Source organism: Lonchura striata, chromosome 18 (assembly GCF_046129695.1).
Source record: "Lonchura striata isolate bLonStr1 chromosome 18, bLonStr1.mat, whole genome shotgun sequence".
NCBI classification, from domain to species: Eukaryota; Metazoa; Chordata; class Aves; order Passeriformes; family Estrildidae; genus Lonchura; species Lonchura striata.
In genome coordinates this window covers 5,401,647-5,420,169 of record NC_134620.1, presented here as the reverse complement: position 1 = coordinate 5,420,169, position 18,523 = coordinate 5,401,647, and the positions used below count along the sequence as shown (strand labels likewise).

General features: G+C 42.7%; 1 protein-coding gene across 3 annotated transcripts in view; it reads right to left on the bottom strand.

Moving 5' to 3' along the window:
* Window positions 1-18,523, bottom strand: part of TAOK3 (TAO kinase 3) — a 77,997-nt gene that overhangs the window by 46,371 nt on the left and 13,103 nt on the right. The window lies entirely within an intron of this gene.

The window sequence follows — 18,523 nt, the reverse complement described above, 5'->3', positions numbered from 1 at the left end:
CAGGGTACTTCCCAAAACAAGGACAAAGTTTTCCACTCCATGCAGAAAAACAAACTACAGGAAACAGGGTGGACCAGCAGCAGATTCCACTCCGAGGAGGAGCAACATGACATGGCTCATGCACCCATTTTTAGATGCCTATTTTGAGGGGGATAAATTCACACCAGAATTATTTTCCCAAGAATGGCAAGCACAGAGCCCCATTTCATCACTTCAGTCTCTCCAAAACCTGGAATACAACGTAAAGGAAGAAATTCTGAGATAAATTCAGCTGATAACTGTCCTGAGTAAGAAACCTTTTGAGCTTGAAGGAAGGAAGGTGCTCAAATTCCCCTGCAGTCACCACCCACAAACAGACATAGTTTTGTTGGTTTGATTTGGGCAGTTTGTGTTGTTTTTAAGAAGTTGGAGCTCTTCCCCTTCCCTTTAATTGGTACATATGGCTGGCCAGGCCAGACACAAACACTTCGTCCTGGGCTGAATCCTTCACATGAAGACCACGGCCTTGGATGAAGAGCTCATTATTTTAGAGAAGCTTTTTGGAGAACATTCTGGAACCTCCATGTTTTAAACTGTTCAGTGTCATTTCTTTGATTGTTAAGAATTACTTTCCCAACTAACTTGACGTAAGTGAACACAACATATGTGTTTTCTCCAGGCACTTCACCCATTTTAATGCTTAAACCAGTCAGATTCAGATACCTGGCACAGAAACTCGAACTAGGAACAGGGCATACAAAAAGCATCTCCACTACAGCCTTTATTTGCTTAAATTAATCACCAATTCCAAGACACTCAGGATAGATTTCACTCTGGTCTGGAAGCAGCAAGTCCTCTCACATCCTCCCTTCAAATTTCTGTGAAGCAAAATGATTCACTCGGGATGGAACTGGAACAGAAGGTACCCAGTGACCTTCAGGAGGAAGAACAAATATTCCTGAGCATTTGGGGCTCTGCAGGTATCAGGGCAGTGTTCCCTGAGGGCACAGAGCAGGAGGAGCAGACTCAGGACATGGGGACACAGCCTGCCAGGAAAGCTGGACAACGTGACCAGAACCACGCCAGCGGTACCAGCAGCAGCTCCTCAAACACCGATGGCTTTTCCAAGGGGTAACTCCCCAGAGCACCCAAGTCAGTGCCAGCCCCATTCCTGTAAACATCTGGATGCAGCCACAGCTGTTCAGCACCTCCAGCCTCTGAGCAGGAGTGCAGGAATTTCCCTTTGGAGAGTTTGCAGCACACCTGGAATTCCATCCCATCGGGGGTCAGGGCAGCCCAGAGCTCGTGTGTGCATCAGGTCATGAGGAGGTCACACGTTACTCATGCTAATAAAACCCTGAATCACAACTCTTGTGACCCAGGCCATCCTGCACGGTGCCCCTGGGGTATGAAATCCAGCTAATAACTTGCAGGGCTTGTTGTAGATAAATACCTTCACAAAATCAGCTTTTGAGGAGCAGCAGTTTTAAAGGAAACATTCAATTTATAATTCCCCTATGGCCACCATTTATACAGCACAGGACAAACGTATTAAAAAATTAAAATATAAGACAACCTTATTTTTAAATTTAAAAAAAAAAAAACAAACAGTGGGCTTAAATTCAAGAAGCAATCACTTTTAGTCATCGGGAATGTTTCAACAAGTATGAAATCAATCCACAGGCCAGCCCTCCCCAAAGGAACAGTCCCAGTTGTGCTCTGAAATTCCACTGCTTTGTTAAATACGTATAATCACAACTCCCCAAAATCATGGAGTACAGCCTAGGCTTTAGTTTAAAAGTCAAATTGCATCATTCCCACAATAGACATACAATGAAAAAGCAAGAGACACTGGGTGTAGCTTCCCAATAGTTCTCCTGTTGAATTTAAAACGATTTAATGAAATATGCATACCCTTGTTAAGTTTAAGGGTAATTAACATGTCTTGGATTAGAACCTGTATTTTATCATAAAATCTAAAGAGCATTGTTAGAGATTCTCAGGTTTATTTAACAAGATTAAGTACTTTCAGTCATGAAATAACCTTGCCTAATTAAAAATAAAGGGAAGAAAAAAGGTTTCCTGCTCCCAGCAACAACATTTCATAATATTTCATCATGGCACACTTGAAATAATTCAGCAGTACATCTGGAAGGGAGGAAAGATCTAGGAATCATTTTAAACCCTAACATACATAAGCCCAAGTAGCATCATACACAGAAATACAAATTTCATCAGATCTTTTCACCAAAACATCTCAAAAAAGCATCACAGATGGGTCATGAAATTGAGAAAACTGCCTTCCTATTTTCATCATCTTTTTATTCTCTTTAGTGTTTTTATCAGGCTCTTCATCATGTTGCTTAAAAAACTCCAGACCATTATAAATTGATGAGTATTATGCTGCATGTGCTACTCAGAGGCACAAATAAGTCATTGGATTTGTTTGTGGAGGCCTCAAGAGACACCAGCACACTCAGAGTTTCCTACCTATTAATGTAATGGCTTCCAAAGAGCTGGATCCATTTTGTGGTTTACAGCTATTTTTAGGTACTTTTTAAAAAAAGTTTATTTTTTGACCATCACATAATCAAGAAAAAGAAAATAAAAACCCATCCAACAACTGACAAATCTATTCCCAGAGCTTTCCAGAGTGTCCAGGGTGATGGTGCAGTGAGATCTGAGCTGCTCCTGCTCAGAGCTGTAGGATCCCCAGGGACACTGAAGCCACCACAGCGGCCACCAGGTCATTTAAATAGCAAACGAGGCTGAAACCTCATCTCCACCTCCAGTTCAAGTTTTCCTGAAGTGTAAGAAGTGACTGCCACAGTAACTCTGAACACAACGAAAGTCTTTGTATTTTAAAAGTAATTTCCTTATCATGACTTAGATGGTTCCTGATTTGGTCCTTAAAGACAGAAACTGCAGGGACTGTTAGATTTAATTACCTGAGGTGAATATATAATTATGTTACTGGACAGTCACTGTGTGCCAGTCAAGGAAATATGTGCTTTAGGAGAGGCACATAAACATATTTATGTAAAAAAATCCCATTTGGGGCAAAAAACGTGATTTCATTATGTAAGTGCAGGGCAGTGAGTGAGTCCTGGTGTAGCTACATGGATTTTGTCATAACATAAGTTGACTTTGAAAAAGGAGTTTTCTATTTAAAAATCCTGTTTATCCTCTTTGTGCAAGAAAACGTAAACTCAGGTACTGATTTTCTGGAAGCTGCACCACAAAGTGGCCAGAAGGAGTCATGGAGGAGGTCCTTACACAAAGTAAGGAAACAGATACAGGCTGTGTGCATGGAGGAGGAAAGGAAAAGAGAGAACACCTCTCACAACAAACCAAATTGCAGGGTTTTAACTTTGTTCTTCTCTTTCAAGGGACAGGGGAAGGTATATGTGAAGCATGTTCTTCATGATTCTAAGAAAATCCAGGAATCTTCACCATGACTGACTATTAATAAAACGACCCTCATAAAACAACCCCAAACATCAGTTTTACAGAAGGTGAGTGGAACAGTGCAGAATGTTGTTCCTCCTCTCCATGGATAAAAGGGAAAAGTTTCTCATCCTGCCCTACTGCAGCTGGTTTATTAAGCAGAGAAAGCCACAGCACTCCAACACATTTCCACAACATCCCCAACCTGGCTTTCCACAATTCCATGATATATATCCCCCAAGACAACTCCTTTTCACTGTGTTATAGTTCCCTATTTCTTCGTCCCCTCAATCTCTCCCAGCTACAACTTCTCCTTTCTCAGCCCTCCTTCCTTCCTGCCTGCCTGCTCTGTGCTGGCCAGAGATAACACCCCAGGAAACAGAATTTTGGGCTGCTTCAGTTTATCATTCCTGCTCCACCTGCCCTCCGTGACTCTCCAGCACATCCAGCTCTCCTCCTGACCCATTTACAGGCACAACCATCAACAGAAATAACAGGAATTTGTTCCATGCTGCTATCTTCAGGAATGGCTACACCTGTTCCGTTCAGGTGCCAAAGTCTGCTTCAGGAGTGGAGTTAAAGGAGAAAAAGCTTATTTGGGAAAACCCAAACTCCACTTCACGTGGGAATATTATTATTAAAAGATTATAGACTAAGTCCAGCAGGTACTAGCCAAGGAAATATCAGTCATTAGTATTAAATTAGTTACCCACTGGCTTTGTAAGTTTATTCTTTTTATAACCTGCAATTTTTATGGCCATTAATAAAAAACAGATATAAATGAAATATGAGTGGCTAACATCTAAAATCTCCTTATTATCATCTAATAACTGTGTCCAAGAAGAGAGTGTTTATCCTCTATGAAAAGAGCACTGGATGGCTGTAAGTCTGGAAAGAAGGATCATGTGCTGCTTTTATTCACAAAGAACTCCAAGTTTGCTGTATCAGTTATCACATGTATTTGTAAGACAGCCCCCTCATGGATCCCTCTTTTTCAGGATCATTTTAACAGCCTTGTGACAATCACAGCCCTTAACTGCACGCACAAGTTATCACAGTTATCATGAAAATACCAAGGTATCATGGTTAAGAAAGTAATAAATAGATTTTTTTTTTCCTGCCACAATACAGCAAACCACCCCCAAACAGCATGACAGAGACTGCTGAGATGGAAAGAAAACCCACAGTGAATGATGCCAGATTTCGTGCAGGGTTATAACTGGGAATAATGAATGGCTCCTTCCAGGTAGGAGGATATAACGGAGATCACACATGATGAGGGGGAAAAGAAAATAAAAAAAGAAAACTAAGAAAAAATAAGGAAAAACCTTGATATATTGATCTGTCCATTACAAGTTCCAGAGTAAAGCTAAGGAAGAATACAAAAAAAAAAAACCAAAAAAACAAACAAAAAAAACCAACCAAAAAAAACCCCAACAAAAGAACCAAACCAAAAACAAACAAAAACCAAAACAACAAACCAACAAAAAAAACCCAACAAAACAAAACACAACAAAAACAACCAAACAAGCCCACAAACAACAAAAAACCCAACAAAAACCACCCCCAAACAAACCAAAATCCTGCAGAACTCTAAACTGAAATAACTCATTTGCTTTAGTAGATTAAAAAAAAAAAATCTGAGTTCAGACTGAAATTACAGCTACCACACCATGTCATTATTGCCATCATATGAGAATATACAACACCCAGAGACTCTTTAAATAACTGAATGAGAGATCCAGGTCTGTGATTTCAGCCTCAAGTTTTGCCATCTTGGGTTTTATTGGGTCAGAAAAGGCTCTTAATGTTGCTTTAATGCAGAAAAAACCTACATTTTAAAATTAGAACTGGAAGGCAAAGAAAAATTTGCTTCACTGAGCACTGGAATCAGATGTGTAAAATGAACTTAACCTTCCAGCTCAAGTGAGAGCCTTCTTCAGGCAAATACAGTTTTGGTTCCACCAAAGGGAGGTTGGCAGAGGCAGGGACAGTGAGAAAGTCACCTGGATTAGGCTGCACCACCTGGCAGGTACCTGTCCCCTCAGCATTCCCTCTTCTCTATTTTTTCAATTAGCATTGCGGCATTGAAGAATTACTACAGACTTTTAACTTATTTTAATTCTCATTTTAAATAATCTATGCTTAAATTTCATTTTTCCACTTGAAATTCCATATGCAAGTTTCAGCACTGCATCCTTGTGCACAGGGACATCCTCAGAGGAGCTTTAAAGTGCTGAGATTTAATATTTCAGAGTGTTAAAGGCAGAGAGAATAAAAAAGATCAGTAAACTCAAACTACTTGGTGTAAAGAAAACAAGGCAGAACTAAGGGGAAAATATGGGATGTGACTAATCTTCTCACAGGCAAAGAAAGTGGAGTCTGTCTCCCAGGACCTGGTGGGTCCTTTTAGGAAAAGTGGAAGGTAGATCACCATGGAAACAGAGTATTTTCTGAGGTACTTCAGCAGTGCCATTTGCTATGATAGGAACATAATCAGGCGAGTAGCAGTTCCCTTCAAACCAACTAGAAAAGCTTTTAGCACAAACAGCGAGTGCATTTCTGCCTGCTGGAATTCCCAAAAAATGAAAAACCGATGCAGCAGCAGACACCAAGGGTATCAGTTGGAGAAAACATTATTCAAACTCCAATTTTTGGTCGCAGAGGGAGACATCTGAAGGCTCCCAGAGCCCAGGAAAAGAAGCATCAGGAGGGGAGGGCCAAACTTCCTCACTGCTGGCCCAGCTTCTGTGTCAAGTCCCCAGATCACATCAGATCACTGCACAGAAATACCAGGTGACAGATTTGGGAGGGGGCTGCGGGGACAAGGGGGGCTTCTGTAGGTGCCAGGATGGCATTTGAGGGCAGGGGGGACAGGCAAGAGAAATTCAGGTCAGAGACATCATTAAAACAAGAAAACAGAATGGAAAGGATAGCAAAGCAAAATGAAAAGCCACCATAATTTAGAAACATCTCTATTTCTGTACGAGAAGTCAAGGAACTGGCAGCTGATGTTGGAATGTGGGCTCAATGGCTAACAAAAATGCAGGCTTATTGGCAAACACTGCACAGAGGAACCATGTGGAGGTTGCTCTAAGATATGATGGAGCTTTAGTTTTACTCTAATGATAATTTACTATTTTGAATCGCCACCAAAAAAAAGCCATTGAGCAGTTTTCTATTTTTGAGACGGTTGCTAGAGTAATGGCACAGATTTGTATGTATTGAATTAGAAGCACCAAAAAGGTTTTGGTCACTTATCTCATAGATAATTTTAATTCACAGCAAAGCTGATAAATCATTATGTTAAAAACACACACAGCCAGGTCCACTTTGAGTGACTCAGACCTGAGAGATCTTAGCAGCAGAACAGGGGCTGGTGAAATGCAATTGGTACAAAAATAGGGTAACAGACAGCAATAGTAATATTTTCAGCTATTCTACACATTGCTGAATTTTAAATTAATTGTAACCACACAGGAAAAAGACCTGGGGGTTGCTGCAGAGAGCTCTCTGAAAACATCTGCTCAGCAGGCAGAGGCAGTCAAAAATAGGCAAATGGAGCGTTGGGATAAATGCAATGACACGAAGCCATGGCCAAAAGTATGGATGGAGATAAAACCACTACGTGTTTCTATTCTGATTATACAACAAAACCTTCTCAATCGATGAATTCCCCTGCTTGCAGCACTGGGTGCAGGGCTCAGAATGAAGAGCTCAGGTACCTGATAGCTGCAGTGGAAACCAGGGAAGCTTCCCTGCAGCCAGGAGCCCAGGACCAAGGCAGAGTCCCAGCAGCACCTCCTGGGGTTTGTCCCCATCCCTCAGGGGATGCAGCTCAGCATCCCCCTCATCACACACAAGTGCACCCCTCATTTCCCTCTGCATTTACTTCAGGAGTTCTCTCTCCATCCAGAATTTCACAGTAAATCCCTGGCAGGCTCCCACAGGAACCCAGCACATTCCCTCCTCACTTGACTCTTTTCTTTCCTTCACACACCTGCTCAAACCATCTGACTCCAAACCTGCTGTTATCCTGGAAAGGTAACAAAAAACCTGCTTTAAGCCACGTTTATTGCTCCTGGTAAGAAATTATCCATGCCAAATATTATAGTTCTATTTGATATGGCACTTCAGCGTATTCCAACGTCTAGAGTGACAGCTGAATATAATGAATAAAAACTCTTGATTTATTTTGTATTTCTGTGGTAATTTTCTGTAGCAAGGAGAAGAAAAAACCTCTTTTTCCTCTCTGTAGATTTGTTTTCATCTAGCAGACAAATTTCAGTTATACTTTCTAGGGCTCTTTGGAACTGTCAACTTATTCCAAGGATGTCCTGGGAATCAGAGCCATTTGAAGTATGGTTACTGTAGAGAAAACACTGATCAAAACCTCAAGCAGCATTCCATGGATCCTGTCACCACCAAGGCTGACTCAGGACTGGTCCTCACTGACAAACAACTACATTTGACCATGGCCAGAGTAAAACATCACAAATATTGCCATGAAGCATCCCAGGGTTCCACAATTTCCTAATTTAATCTAAATAACTTTCTTAGAGCCACTTGAGCAGCTAAAGCCCAGCGCTTTCCAGAGAGAAATGTTCAGGCATCACTTGACCACTTAAAGCTTTGTTTATTTGGACAGATATTGAGATAAAATAGCTCCAAGCCACCATGACTGTGTGAGCAGGGCCCCAGCTACACAAGTGCTTATTTACATCCTCTCCTGCAGCAAGGCTGTCTTTGCAGGGGAAAAACCTCGAGCTCAAGACCACCAGATAAGGCTGGGCATCCTTGATTTTCAGTCTTGTCCTTTGACAGAAATTCCCTGTTTTCTATTAAAAAAAAGTGCTCTACTACATTTTTTTTCCTGCAAGCCTTGCCTTGAAAGCGATGCTGAACAAAGCAGGCTTTGAAGGCTGTAGTAGAATTTCAGTATTGTAATCTTAAATCTCATGCAATTAAGTAATTATAAACTTTTCTAAGAGAAACCAAAATGGTCTTTTTTGCTGAATAAAACATCTATAGTTCATTCACTGATATGATCTTGATGCCCTACTTGTTACCTTTTTAACCAGGGGGGAAAAAAAAGCCTGAATGGAGATTAAACAAAACATGAGGTTTTTGTCTAAAGACAACTAATCTGAACTGCTACAGTAAAGCTTTCATCACCAGGAATGTCTCTGCCAACTGTGTTTTCCCCTGCAGGCGATGTTGTTGGACTTAAATCAGAAAAAAATCAGTCATTTACGTCAGTCTATTCCAGTTCTGCTTTCTATTAAGACAGACTGGAGTCCTTCCCCAGCAGCAGGGCTGGATAAATCTCCTGTTTTCCCACATTGCATTGTCCTCTCAGTTCATGAGGTGAACCTCACCTGCTTAGGGGGCAGATACTCAGCTTAAATTCCTTTTAAAAATGTAGTTATGTGAGATACAGGGCTCTAAACCACAAAAATACATCTTTCACAGCATTGAAGGCCAATTCTTCTGAAATAATCCAACTTTTTTTGCCAGTTAAAAATACACAAACATCAATTTGATCACTCCTATATTGTCATTACAGTTTCTTTTCTATTTACCTTCCATAACTGAGATTTTGGGAAAGTGTGTGTTGAAGAAAAAGAGCAGGGAAATGAGGTTTGGGGGGGTTTGATACCTTTGTTAAACAAGATGTCAATAAATGAAGCCAATTTTCTCCTGATAAAGAATATCACCCAACCCCACTGTAGCCCCAGACATACCCACAGGATAAAGGTTTTTTGCTGTTTGATGATATGCTGCAAAGCCCTGAAGATATTTGTGCAAGGAGATGTCAGTGCTCATGAGAAAATACTCGTTTTTGGATCCATAACAAGCTTATGTACAAGAAAAAGATGTTCAGTTTCCCAGAGAAATGGTCCCCTCACTTGACCCTTTGGAGAATATAAATATTATTCTGTTTTGCAGATGGGAGAAATTAGAGTGTTTTGCCTGACAGTGAACATTTTCAGAACTATTTTATCAGGCTTAGCCATCCTTATACCACAGAGAGGAGCCTTTTTTTTGTGACAGATATACTTTAAATAAGGCCATTCTGTGGTTTTTATAACCTAGAATTGCTTTTAAGTATCTAAAAGAAAGTCCATGTGAAGGATTCTGCATACACACCTGCCAATTCAACACCCCAAATAACAGTAATTCTCCAAAAAACACAGAAAGAATATTTTTAAGTGAGAGAATAGACTCAAACTTACTCAACTCAAATGTTGCTGAAGCCAAATTCCCTTCTGCCTCCCCACTCTCCCTCAGCAGAGCTTCCCTTTCCATGACATGTTCTGTACAAGAGTCTTTAACATTAATTAAGCCTAACAGTCCTCAGAGATGTTACACAGCTATAAAAAGGTTTCTGGATCGAGTGGCTACTGAAGGAACTGGCATCTGATCAAATTTTCAAGAGTTATTCTCCCTGCTTTATGAATAAATCAAGGAATTACCAGTTTTTGAAAGACTCCAGCACTACTTGGTGCCTCGTGTACATATTAACAGCCCTATTTTATGGATTCAGCATCCAAGGCATAATGAACCTAAGGGGATATTTGTAGTAAAACTATGAAAGAATCCAATCCCATTGTCTAAGTGAGGAATATTTTTAGTTGGGGACAGCTTCTCAATTGCAGAGTTTATTATTTTTTTCTGGTTAATTTTAAGCACAGCCGAGACACTCTATGAATGAAATATGTTTTTCTGTAGATTGAGGCATATTGCCACTAATCAAAAGAATGAAAAATTCTATTATTAACTAATACATTCCTGATACTTCAGTCTTCTACTTTATGGTCATGTCAGCCCAAAATGCTGGAGGAGCTCAGGTGACTTTAGAAAGACACCTGGATCAGGGTCATTACTGTACAGGAGCTTCTAGGCTCCTAGAAAAGGATATTCTAGACAGGAATAATGGGGAAAAAACCTCCTTTATGATTCTTCCTAACTAATCAATAGCTAGTACAATTGTATAACTAATCTATTATGACAATAAGGATGGTCTTAGAAGAGCTACCCTGAGTTTTAGACATATAATTTTAAAGCTGTTGCCTCCAAGGAAGGAAAGCCTTCAGGGGAAGTTGTACTGAACTCTTCTCCTAAAGCTTTTTGTATTAAATAATTGTATATTTTGGTGATTTTTCCTCATACTGCTGAAAAGAATCAACATTTTCAAAAGTGTAACTACAAGGGAAAACCAGCAAATATTTGTATACAAACAACACACACCAGAATTACATACTTCTAACTCAACCAAATTTAAGTATTATGTCAATTTGGAAAAAAACAAGTATCAGAAATAACCACAGAATTTATCTTGCAAACTCAAACATGGAAGCTTCCAACCATTTGAGATGATGCTGTTGGAAAAACTCGGCTGTACGTTTGTCAGAATCTGAGCTGTTGATGATTCCGAGATTGTAGAAAGTCTCTGTCTTTCAGCCCCCTGCCAAAGCAGAAGCCAGAATTGGTCTGTGCTGGTTCCAGGTTGTTTATTCTGTTTATCTCTCACATGTTCTGCTGCCCTGCCCAGCTCTGTCCTGCAGGGCAGCGTGTGGGGCTCTGCCCTCAGTGGGATGTGACAAACATTAAATACCAGAAACTCCCTGGGCTGCATTTACAAGAACGTGCCAATATCTGTCACCTACGTTGGACAGTGTGTCCCCAGCCTGAACCAACAGAAAAATGCCAACACCACAGTGAGACATGGAGGGCATGAAGAAGGAGAAAAAGGACAAGGCACACCCAATTTCCTCCATCTTGTCCCCTTTGGACCCCTCATCTAGAATCCTAAAATTTTACTTTTGCACCGGTGCCACACTTAATTATTACTTATATCAAACACTCAGAACTGGTAATTCATGCTGTAAGATTGAAAACTCTTTTCCATGGCCAGAGATCACAGCCAGTGTCTCTGGGGGCTCTGTCCAGGGGGTTCCTGAGCCCTGCCAGGGTCCCAGACCTGCCAGGGCAGCCAGAGTGATGCCCTGGACTCCCACATAAATTTCTTTGGTGAGAAGCAAACTTTCCCAGAGAATATGAAGAGCACAGCGAGGTCGCAGAGCAAGCCTATACTGTGCTTAAACTCTGCATTAATGATGGATGAAGGCCAGCACAGGAACTGCCTCTGCTCATCTCACTCTCTAGGGAAGCGCAGCGCGGCCAGGCGAGGCTCCAGCCTTCCTCTTTTCCAGGCACAGCAGGGACAGGGCCCCCTCCCTGTCCCACCTAGCCAGGCTGGGGCTGGGAACCACCAGCTAGGCCTGGCTTTGCAGAGCTGGCTCCTTGCCCAAATGCAAGGCTGCAATTTCCCAGTGAGGGTGCTGCTCGCTCCAGTGCCACTACAGCAAAAGCCATTTCTGCAATCCAGATCAGAGGCAGAAAAGCACTTAAGGACTCGCCCATCTCCCAGGAAAACATCAAGTAACAATGTCATTCCATTTTTCTCATGTATTTCACTGTGTGCCCCAAATGATAAGGCACACATTGCTCATTTTGTGTTTCTGAACAAAGGAACTGCCAACCAAAAGGCAGGGCTGAGAAACCCAGCCAGTGTTTTTCTGTTCACTTCCAGGTTAGCCCCCAACACCAGGAGGGGCAGCCTTCCCAACCTGGCAAGCCCCACGTTACAATACAGCTGTAAGACACACCAGGAAGAAAAATTCCACACAACCTGGGCAGCCAAAGGAGTAAATTTAGGGAATATTCCCAAGCATGAGATGGTCCTGTGTCTCCAGGTCTTAGAGCTTCTACACAAAGGAGGTGGGTCAGGGCATCCCACATAGCCTGGGAACCCCAACAGCCTGGCATTCCACTGCTTCCCAAAGCTTTACATTTTACTCTCAGCAAGCCAACCCCCACCTTGCTATGGAAAAGGGGAGACATAAAGATGTCTTGGATTTGGAGTGGGTCTGGACATGACAGCACTTCACTGACATTCTGGGGCTCCTCTGGAGCACCATGTGCCTCTAGGCAAGATCCATCCCTGCGTGGGAATCCAGACTTCCACACAGGAAGAAACAGGCACATCAGCTGCTGAAGCAGCAGGTTGGGTTTATTTGGATAATGCTGCAGTGAGAACTGATCCCGAGGCTCCACAAGGCAGAGCTGGGTATCTCATCTGGCACGTTCAGCTTGCAGGAGAGCCACTCCCTCCCATATCCCTTCCAACCACCTCTGTCCTCTCCTCCTCCACGGCAGGAGGGAGCTGTGCTCCCTGCCAGGCACCCCCAGCACCTCCAGCTCCTTGTCTGTTCAATCCCCAGCTCGCTGGACATGGCAGCAGGGCACAGTTCATGGATGTGGTTAATCCCATCCTCCTCGTGCTGCTGCACAACCAGGGGGATCCCACTGAACCCCAACCTGCTCAGGCCCTGCTGAGCCAGCTGCCCATGGCACAGCACTCTGTCTTGGGCTGGAAATGGGGATGTGTATTCAATTGCCATCTGTCAGAGCTGGGGCAGTTCTCTCCTGTTCATGGGGCAGTTTTCTTTATCTCTCCCACAGCCAATCCTCCCTCCAGGAGATCTCTGCTGTCCATGGCCACTGAGTGTCCCTGCCTGGCTGAGAAAATTCCATCATCCATGGGAGATGCTGTGCCCAGGGGAGGAGCCAAGCATTCCTACCTGGATCCAATCTGACCTGGGAACAGCACAGCAGCCTTTGCCCCCTGCATTCCCAGAGGAGCAGCTTTCTCCCCACTGCATTCCCAGAGGAGCAGCTTTCTCCCCACTGCATTCCCAGAGGAGCAGCTTTCTTCCCCACTGCATTCCCAGAGGAGCAGCTTTCTTCCCCACTGCATTCCCAGAGGAGCAGCTTTCTTCCCCACTGCATTCCCAGAGAAGCAGCTTTCTTCCCCACTGCATTCCCAGAGAAGCAGCTTTCTTCCCCCTGCATTCCCAGGGGAGCAGCTTTCTTCCCCCTGCATTCCCAGAGGAGCCCAGGCCCATCTCCCCCAGCCCTGGAGCTCCAGAGGAAAACTCCCCCCTTGTGCAGGATCCTGCTCCAGCAGAAGCACAGCTGGCACTGCAGGAGGGCTGAGCCACCCTGGGATGGGGCTGAGCCACCTCCCTGACCCACAGGGGACAGGGCCGATTCTCACTCAGGCAGTGGTTTTTTGTTGTTGTTTTTTTGCTTTTTTTGTTATTTGTACTATTGCATTTGTATTTTTAATTTTCCTAGTAAAGAACTGTTATTCCTATTCCCATATCTTTGCCTGAAAGCCTTTGAATTTCAACACGGTAATAATTTGGAGAGAGGGGATTTACATTTTCTATTTCAGGGGAGGCTCCTGCCTTCCTTAAGCAGACACCTGTCTTTCCAAGCCAAGACACACTCCCAAACCCAATTCTGTATCTGGGATCAGCAGGTACCCAGGAACTCCCCAGGAGCACAGACCCACTGCCAGCAACACAATCTGCTGCTGCTAAGGGACTGAAGCTGCTTGAGAGTGACATGTGGCTCAGGGGTCACTTTCAAGAGCATAAAAACCAAAAAAAGGGAAAGAGAAAACATGGGAAAGGTTTCTCAGAATTCTAAAGTACTAAAAATAGAGTCAACCCCCCAGCCGAGACAGCAAGGTAAAACTGAAATTTCAAAGCAGAAACACTTTTTTTCACAGGAGTGCCACAGGACACAAAGGGAAGAAAGCACCATCACCTCTATAAAGATTTTGCTTAAGCATCCTCGTTAAAAAGGGATAAATAGTAGCAGTGTGTAATCATTACAGTAATCCAATATATTTTTGTGTCCCCAACACTCAATTAAATTTATTGAGACTCCAGAGCTACCATACACAGCTTGAGAGCGTGTAGCATCTGCTACTTCCAAGATGAGTCACTGTAGGAAATTCCCCTGTATTTTCTAGGAACCAGTCAGGCAGCCAGTGATTGAAACAGTGATGTGACTGTATATAACACCCACACAAACGAGAAGAAAGAACTTCTGTCAATAAATGTACATTATATTTCACGTACTCGCTGCAGATTTCAAACAAGAGACTGCAATTCGAAAGATTGTTTTGGGAAAATATTCCCCAGTTTAATTTGAATGCAATGTAAATTTTGCCAAGGAACGCTAAAGGTCAGAAGAGACTGGAAGAAGAGAAATTAATTTAAATAAATTGCAGAAATTTGAGGACATTTTGAAGAAGGGAAGTAAAAATGCAACAAAGCGACACCCCACAGCACTTGTCCCCATTTTCAAGTGCTGCATCACTAAATCTGTAATCTCTTACCACATCTGTCCCTCCCCATACATTAAATCATCTCAACTCTCCCCCTGTACCTTCTGTTTTAGACAAAACTCAGAGGACCAAACTCTTTCTCACCTTCTGACTTCACTCCAAAACACCAGACAAAAAATGCTTCATTTTCAACAGGCATGCTGCCTCCTGCATCCCCAGATGTTCCAAATCACAGAGACACTCTGTGCTCACTCTGCCAGCAGCTGGATCTGTCGCTGTGCCCTCACTCAGACGTGTGACAGCCCCACAAAAGCCTCTCCAAGGACACATCCATGGCAGCTGCTGCCTCTAGACTGGCCCCAGGAGTAAACCCTGAACTGAAAAGCCTCCTGCTCATGTCCACCTCTCACTTCCAAACAAGTTGCTCTACAACACAGGCACTGTGATGTGCAAAATTTAAACTTACCTGAGGTTTGAGGTAAACCAGAATAACTGAGATTTTAAGAGTCAGCTCACATTACCAGATGGCTTCTAAGGAAGGAAGGAAAGCAGGCAGCCTCACTGACAGCACAGAACTAGCTCTTACTTAGTAGGTCTGGAGTCTTTTGCAAAAAAATTTCAAGGTGCAAACCAAACTTAGGGAGTTATTTTATACTGTATTGATCAATATATATATATTTTAGTCCATGATCAAAACAGCTGCAAAGAAAGCACATGGATGTAGGACTGTGATCAAGATCCACACAGTTTTGGTCATACATTTCAAGCTAAAGACACATTTTTGTACTTCTAATCTGACAAGAGCTCAGACATTTGTGTGCAAGCAGCCAACTAATAACCCTTCCAGATAAGGCCTGGGGCTCCTAGGATTACCAAACAGCAGCAGGCTCACCTTCAGAGAGTACACCATGGCCTTCTTGAATTACCAGGACTCTTGATAAAAATCCAGTAGGACAAAAGAGAAATTCCACCTCACTTTTGAATACCTGAAAGTCACAACCTCGTTGGTCAATGGAGAGAGCCTAAAACAAATCCACCACAAACCAGCAACTGGAAGGATATCTGCTTACACAAGACCATGGACACAGAACAAGATTCACTCATTTTCACCAAGGGACTGCAAAGAGGGTCACAAGCCCTTGGTTTGAGGACAAAAAACCATTTGCTATCCCAATAAAGGGATAAATCCAGAAGTGAAAGTTTGGTTTTACTGAGAACGAGTGCCCAAACTGATGCAGGCTCCCTCTGCAACCTCAGACCAGTCTTCAGCTCTCTTAGGACAAAACTTTCACTGAATTATAATACCACCCATTTATCTGCAATATTTATACTGACAATGAAGTTCTCCAAGCATGAACTTAAATATATATTTCCATCTAGTTCAGCTAAATGTGGCACCCCATTTGAATAGTCTATCATGTTACAATAGTAATTAACAGTAGTATGTCAACAAGGACAAAACACTACTAATACACAGAGTTTTCCTCAGCACTCACTGAATCCCCTTGCCAGAATCAGACATCACCTGAAATGATTTTTTTTTCTTTAGAAGATTTCTGGTCAGGGCCTTTTCAGAAAACACCTCATGTAAAGCTGGAATACTTTGCAAATATTTACACTAAATTAAGGGTTTTTTCTGAAGCATCAGATCACTACAGTTGGCAGCAATAAAGGCAATAAGGCAGCAATAAGGCACAGACCAGGCTGCAGGAATCCATAGTTGGTTTTAGTTCTGAAGGAGAGTATCAATTTTATCAGAATTTCTTCCTTTTCAGACATCACATGGCCTTCAATTGCACAGCAGCACTCATTTAATACCAAAGCAGAATCCATAGATGTCAACCCAATCATATTAATATAGTGTCTTTTTTATAGCTGCAATCATTGCTACAAAGAGGAGATGAAGTCACAAAATCTGAATATTATAACCAGAACTTCTATGTTCACAAGTCTACCCAATTCCCAGGTTCCTCCTGCTTTCCCAAAAACACAAATGCAAATTCCCTGAAGCAACAGGAAAAGAGCATAGACAGGCCTGTGCATACAATGGCTTCCATTTGCCCTTATGCATTTTTAAGTTATGCTACAGGAAGTACTACTGAAACACAAACCAAACCAGATCTGTCAGAGGTCTCTGGGAGTCTGAAGAGCAGCTCATGGGCAGCTGTTACAGGAAACCTGCTCAGCAAAATGGCCAGAACACATTTGTCATGTGTCACCTCTCTGGGGAAGTGCCAGCTGCATGCCCAGGAGTTGGTATGAGTAGGAGAAGTGTGGGTAATGTCAGTAATTATGTGCATTATATAAGGTGTGCTTGCAACACTCCCATTTCCTTCTCCATAAAAATTAAACCTGTGGCTTCTAAGTAGCTTAACTGTTTGATGGAGACAAGCACAGCACTGCTGCTCCCATGAACTGCAGAACTGATTTTCCAAACCAAGGTTTAAGATCCAGCAGTGCCTCCCAGCAATAAGGACTGTGGGCACACGAGGTCAGTCGTGGCCAGAAGCTCCACCTCAGGAACATCTGCAGAATCTGTGCACTGACCTGGCTGCCCCAATTTCAGTTTCAGCTGCCAGTGCCCACGAAGCACAGCATCCCTGAGGGGCCCTGATGGGATGCAGAAGGAGCTCAGTTCTCAGCACAGCATTGCACAGCCTGAATTACACTCACAGGAATCCTCCACTGCACCTCAGCACTCACCTCACCTGGATAAAAGGAGGACCCAAAGATTTTACCTGTGCTGGAACTGGATGAATAAGTAGATTTAAAATGCTCTTTTCCACAGAGGGTGATTCAGCTACTCCACTATACACACAAAGAACATGTATCACTCCAAAATGCTTTTTAAATAAACAGCAACCCACCCAGAAATACACCTGCACAAATCCTTCAATGTACAGATCACCAGCTCTCAGCACTGCATCATTCAGAGCTCTGGTGAAGAGCTGAATGAGAGCACTGTCATTTTTATACTGTGTCTTAAAACCCATTTCATGTCCATGACTGCTGTGTGAGTGTTACTCAAGAAGACACAACAATTCCCACAGCGTGTGCAGAATAACACACAGCGTACCAACCACTACACTGTAAATATGACCACCGACTTCTGTGTCTGCAGTGTAAAACAGCTTCCAAACCTGGAAGTTAAATGTCAATATCACGCTTAAAGATTAATAAATGAGTTGAGGAAGCCCCTTTGCTGTGCAAGGGCAGGACAAGGAGTGTTTTGTCACCAAAGATTAGCCAATACACAGGAACACCAAGGGAAGTACAAGCAGAACGGACATTTCACATCTGAATGATTAAGACATTTAACCATTTAATTCATTTCCATCATCACAGTACCTTTGCAGCTCTTTCAATCACAGAAGCAACACAAAGGCTAAGGAAAAGAATCCAAGCGTGCACCCTGAAGCACAGCATTCCATACACCAGCTCCCAGAACTTCCTCATCCTCCCTTCCTATCACTCATGGCCAGAAGAGACTGGACTTGCTGAGAAAGTGAGATAAAGTAACAGTCAAAACAAACACAAACCACCCTGTAAATCTCAAAGGGTAACCCAAGGCAAACACTCAACAAACCCGAGAGATTTAAAGGCTGCGCAGAAGATGTGTCCTTCAAAAAGCTGCACTATCTTCCCAAACAGGGACACACAGAGCCCAAGCACTTTAAGGACAGGGAACAAGATGACCAGCACATAAAGAGAAGTGCATTGTATTCATCTGAAGCATGTCTTTGACAGCCAATTAAAATATATCATCATTAAAATTAAATACAAGCTAGCAAAAGCTTTTCAAACAAATTCCACAGCAAAATCTGATTTGTGTTCTGGCACAGTTTGGGATCTGGGTTTAAGTCAGTCCCAACACAGGCAGCAGAGCTCTTT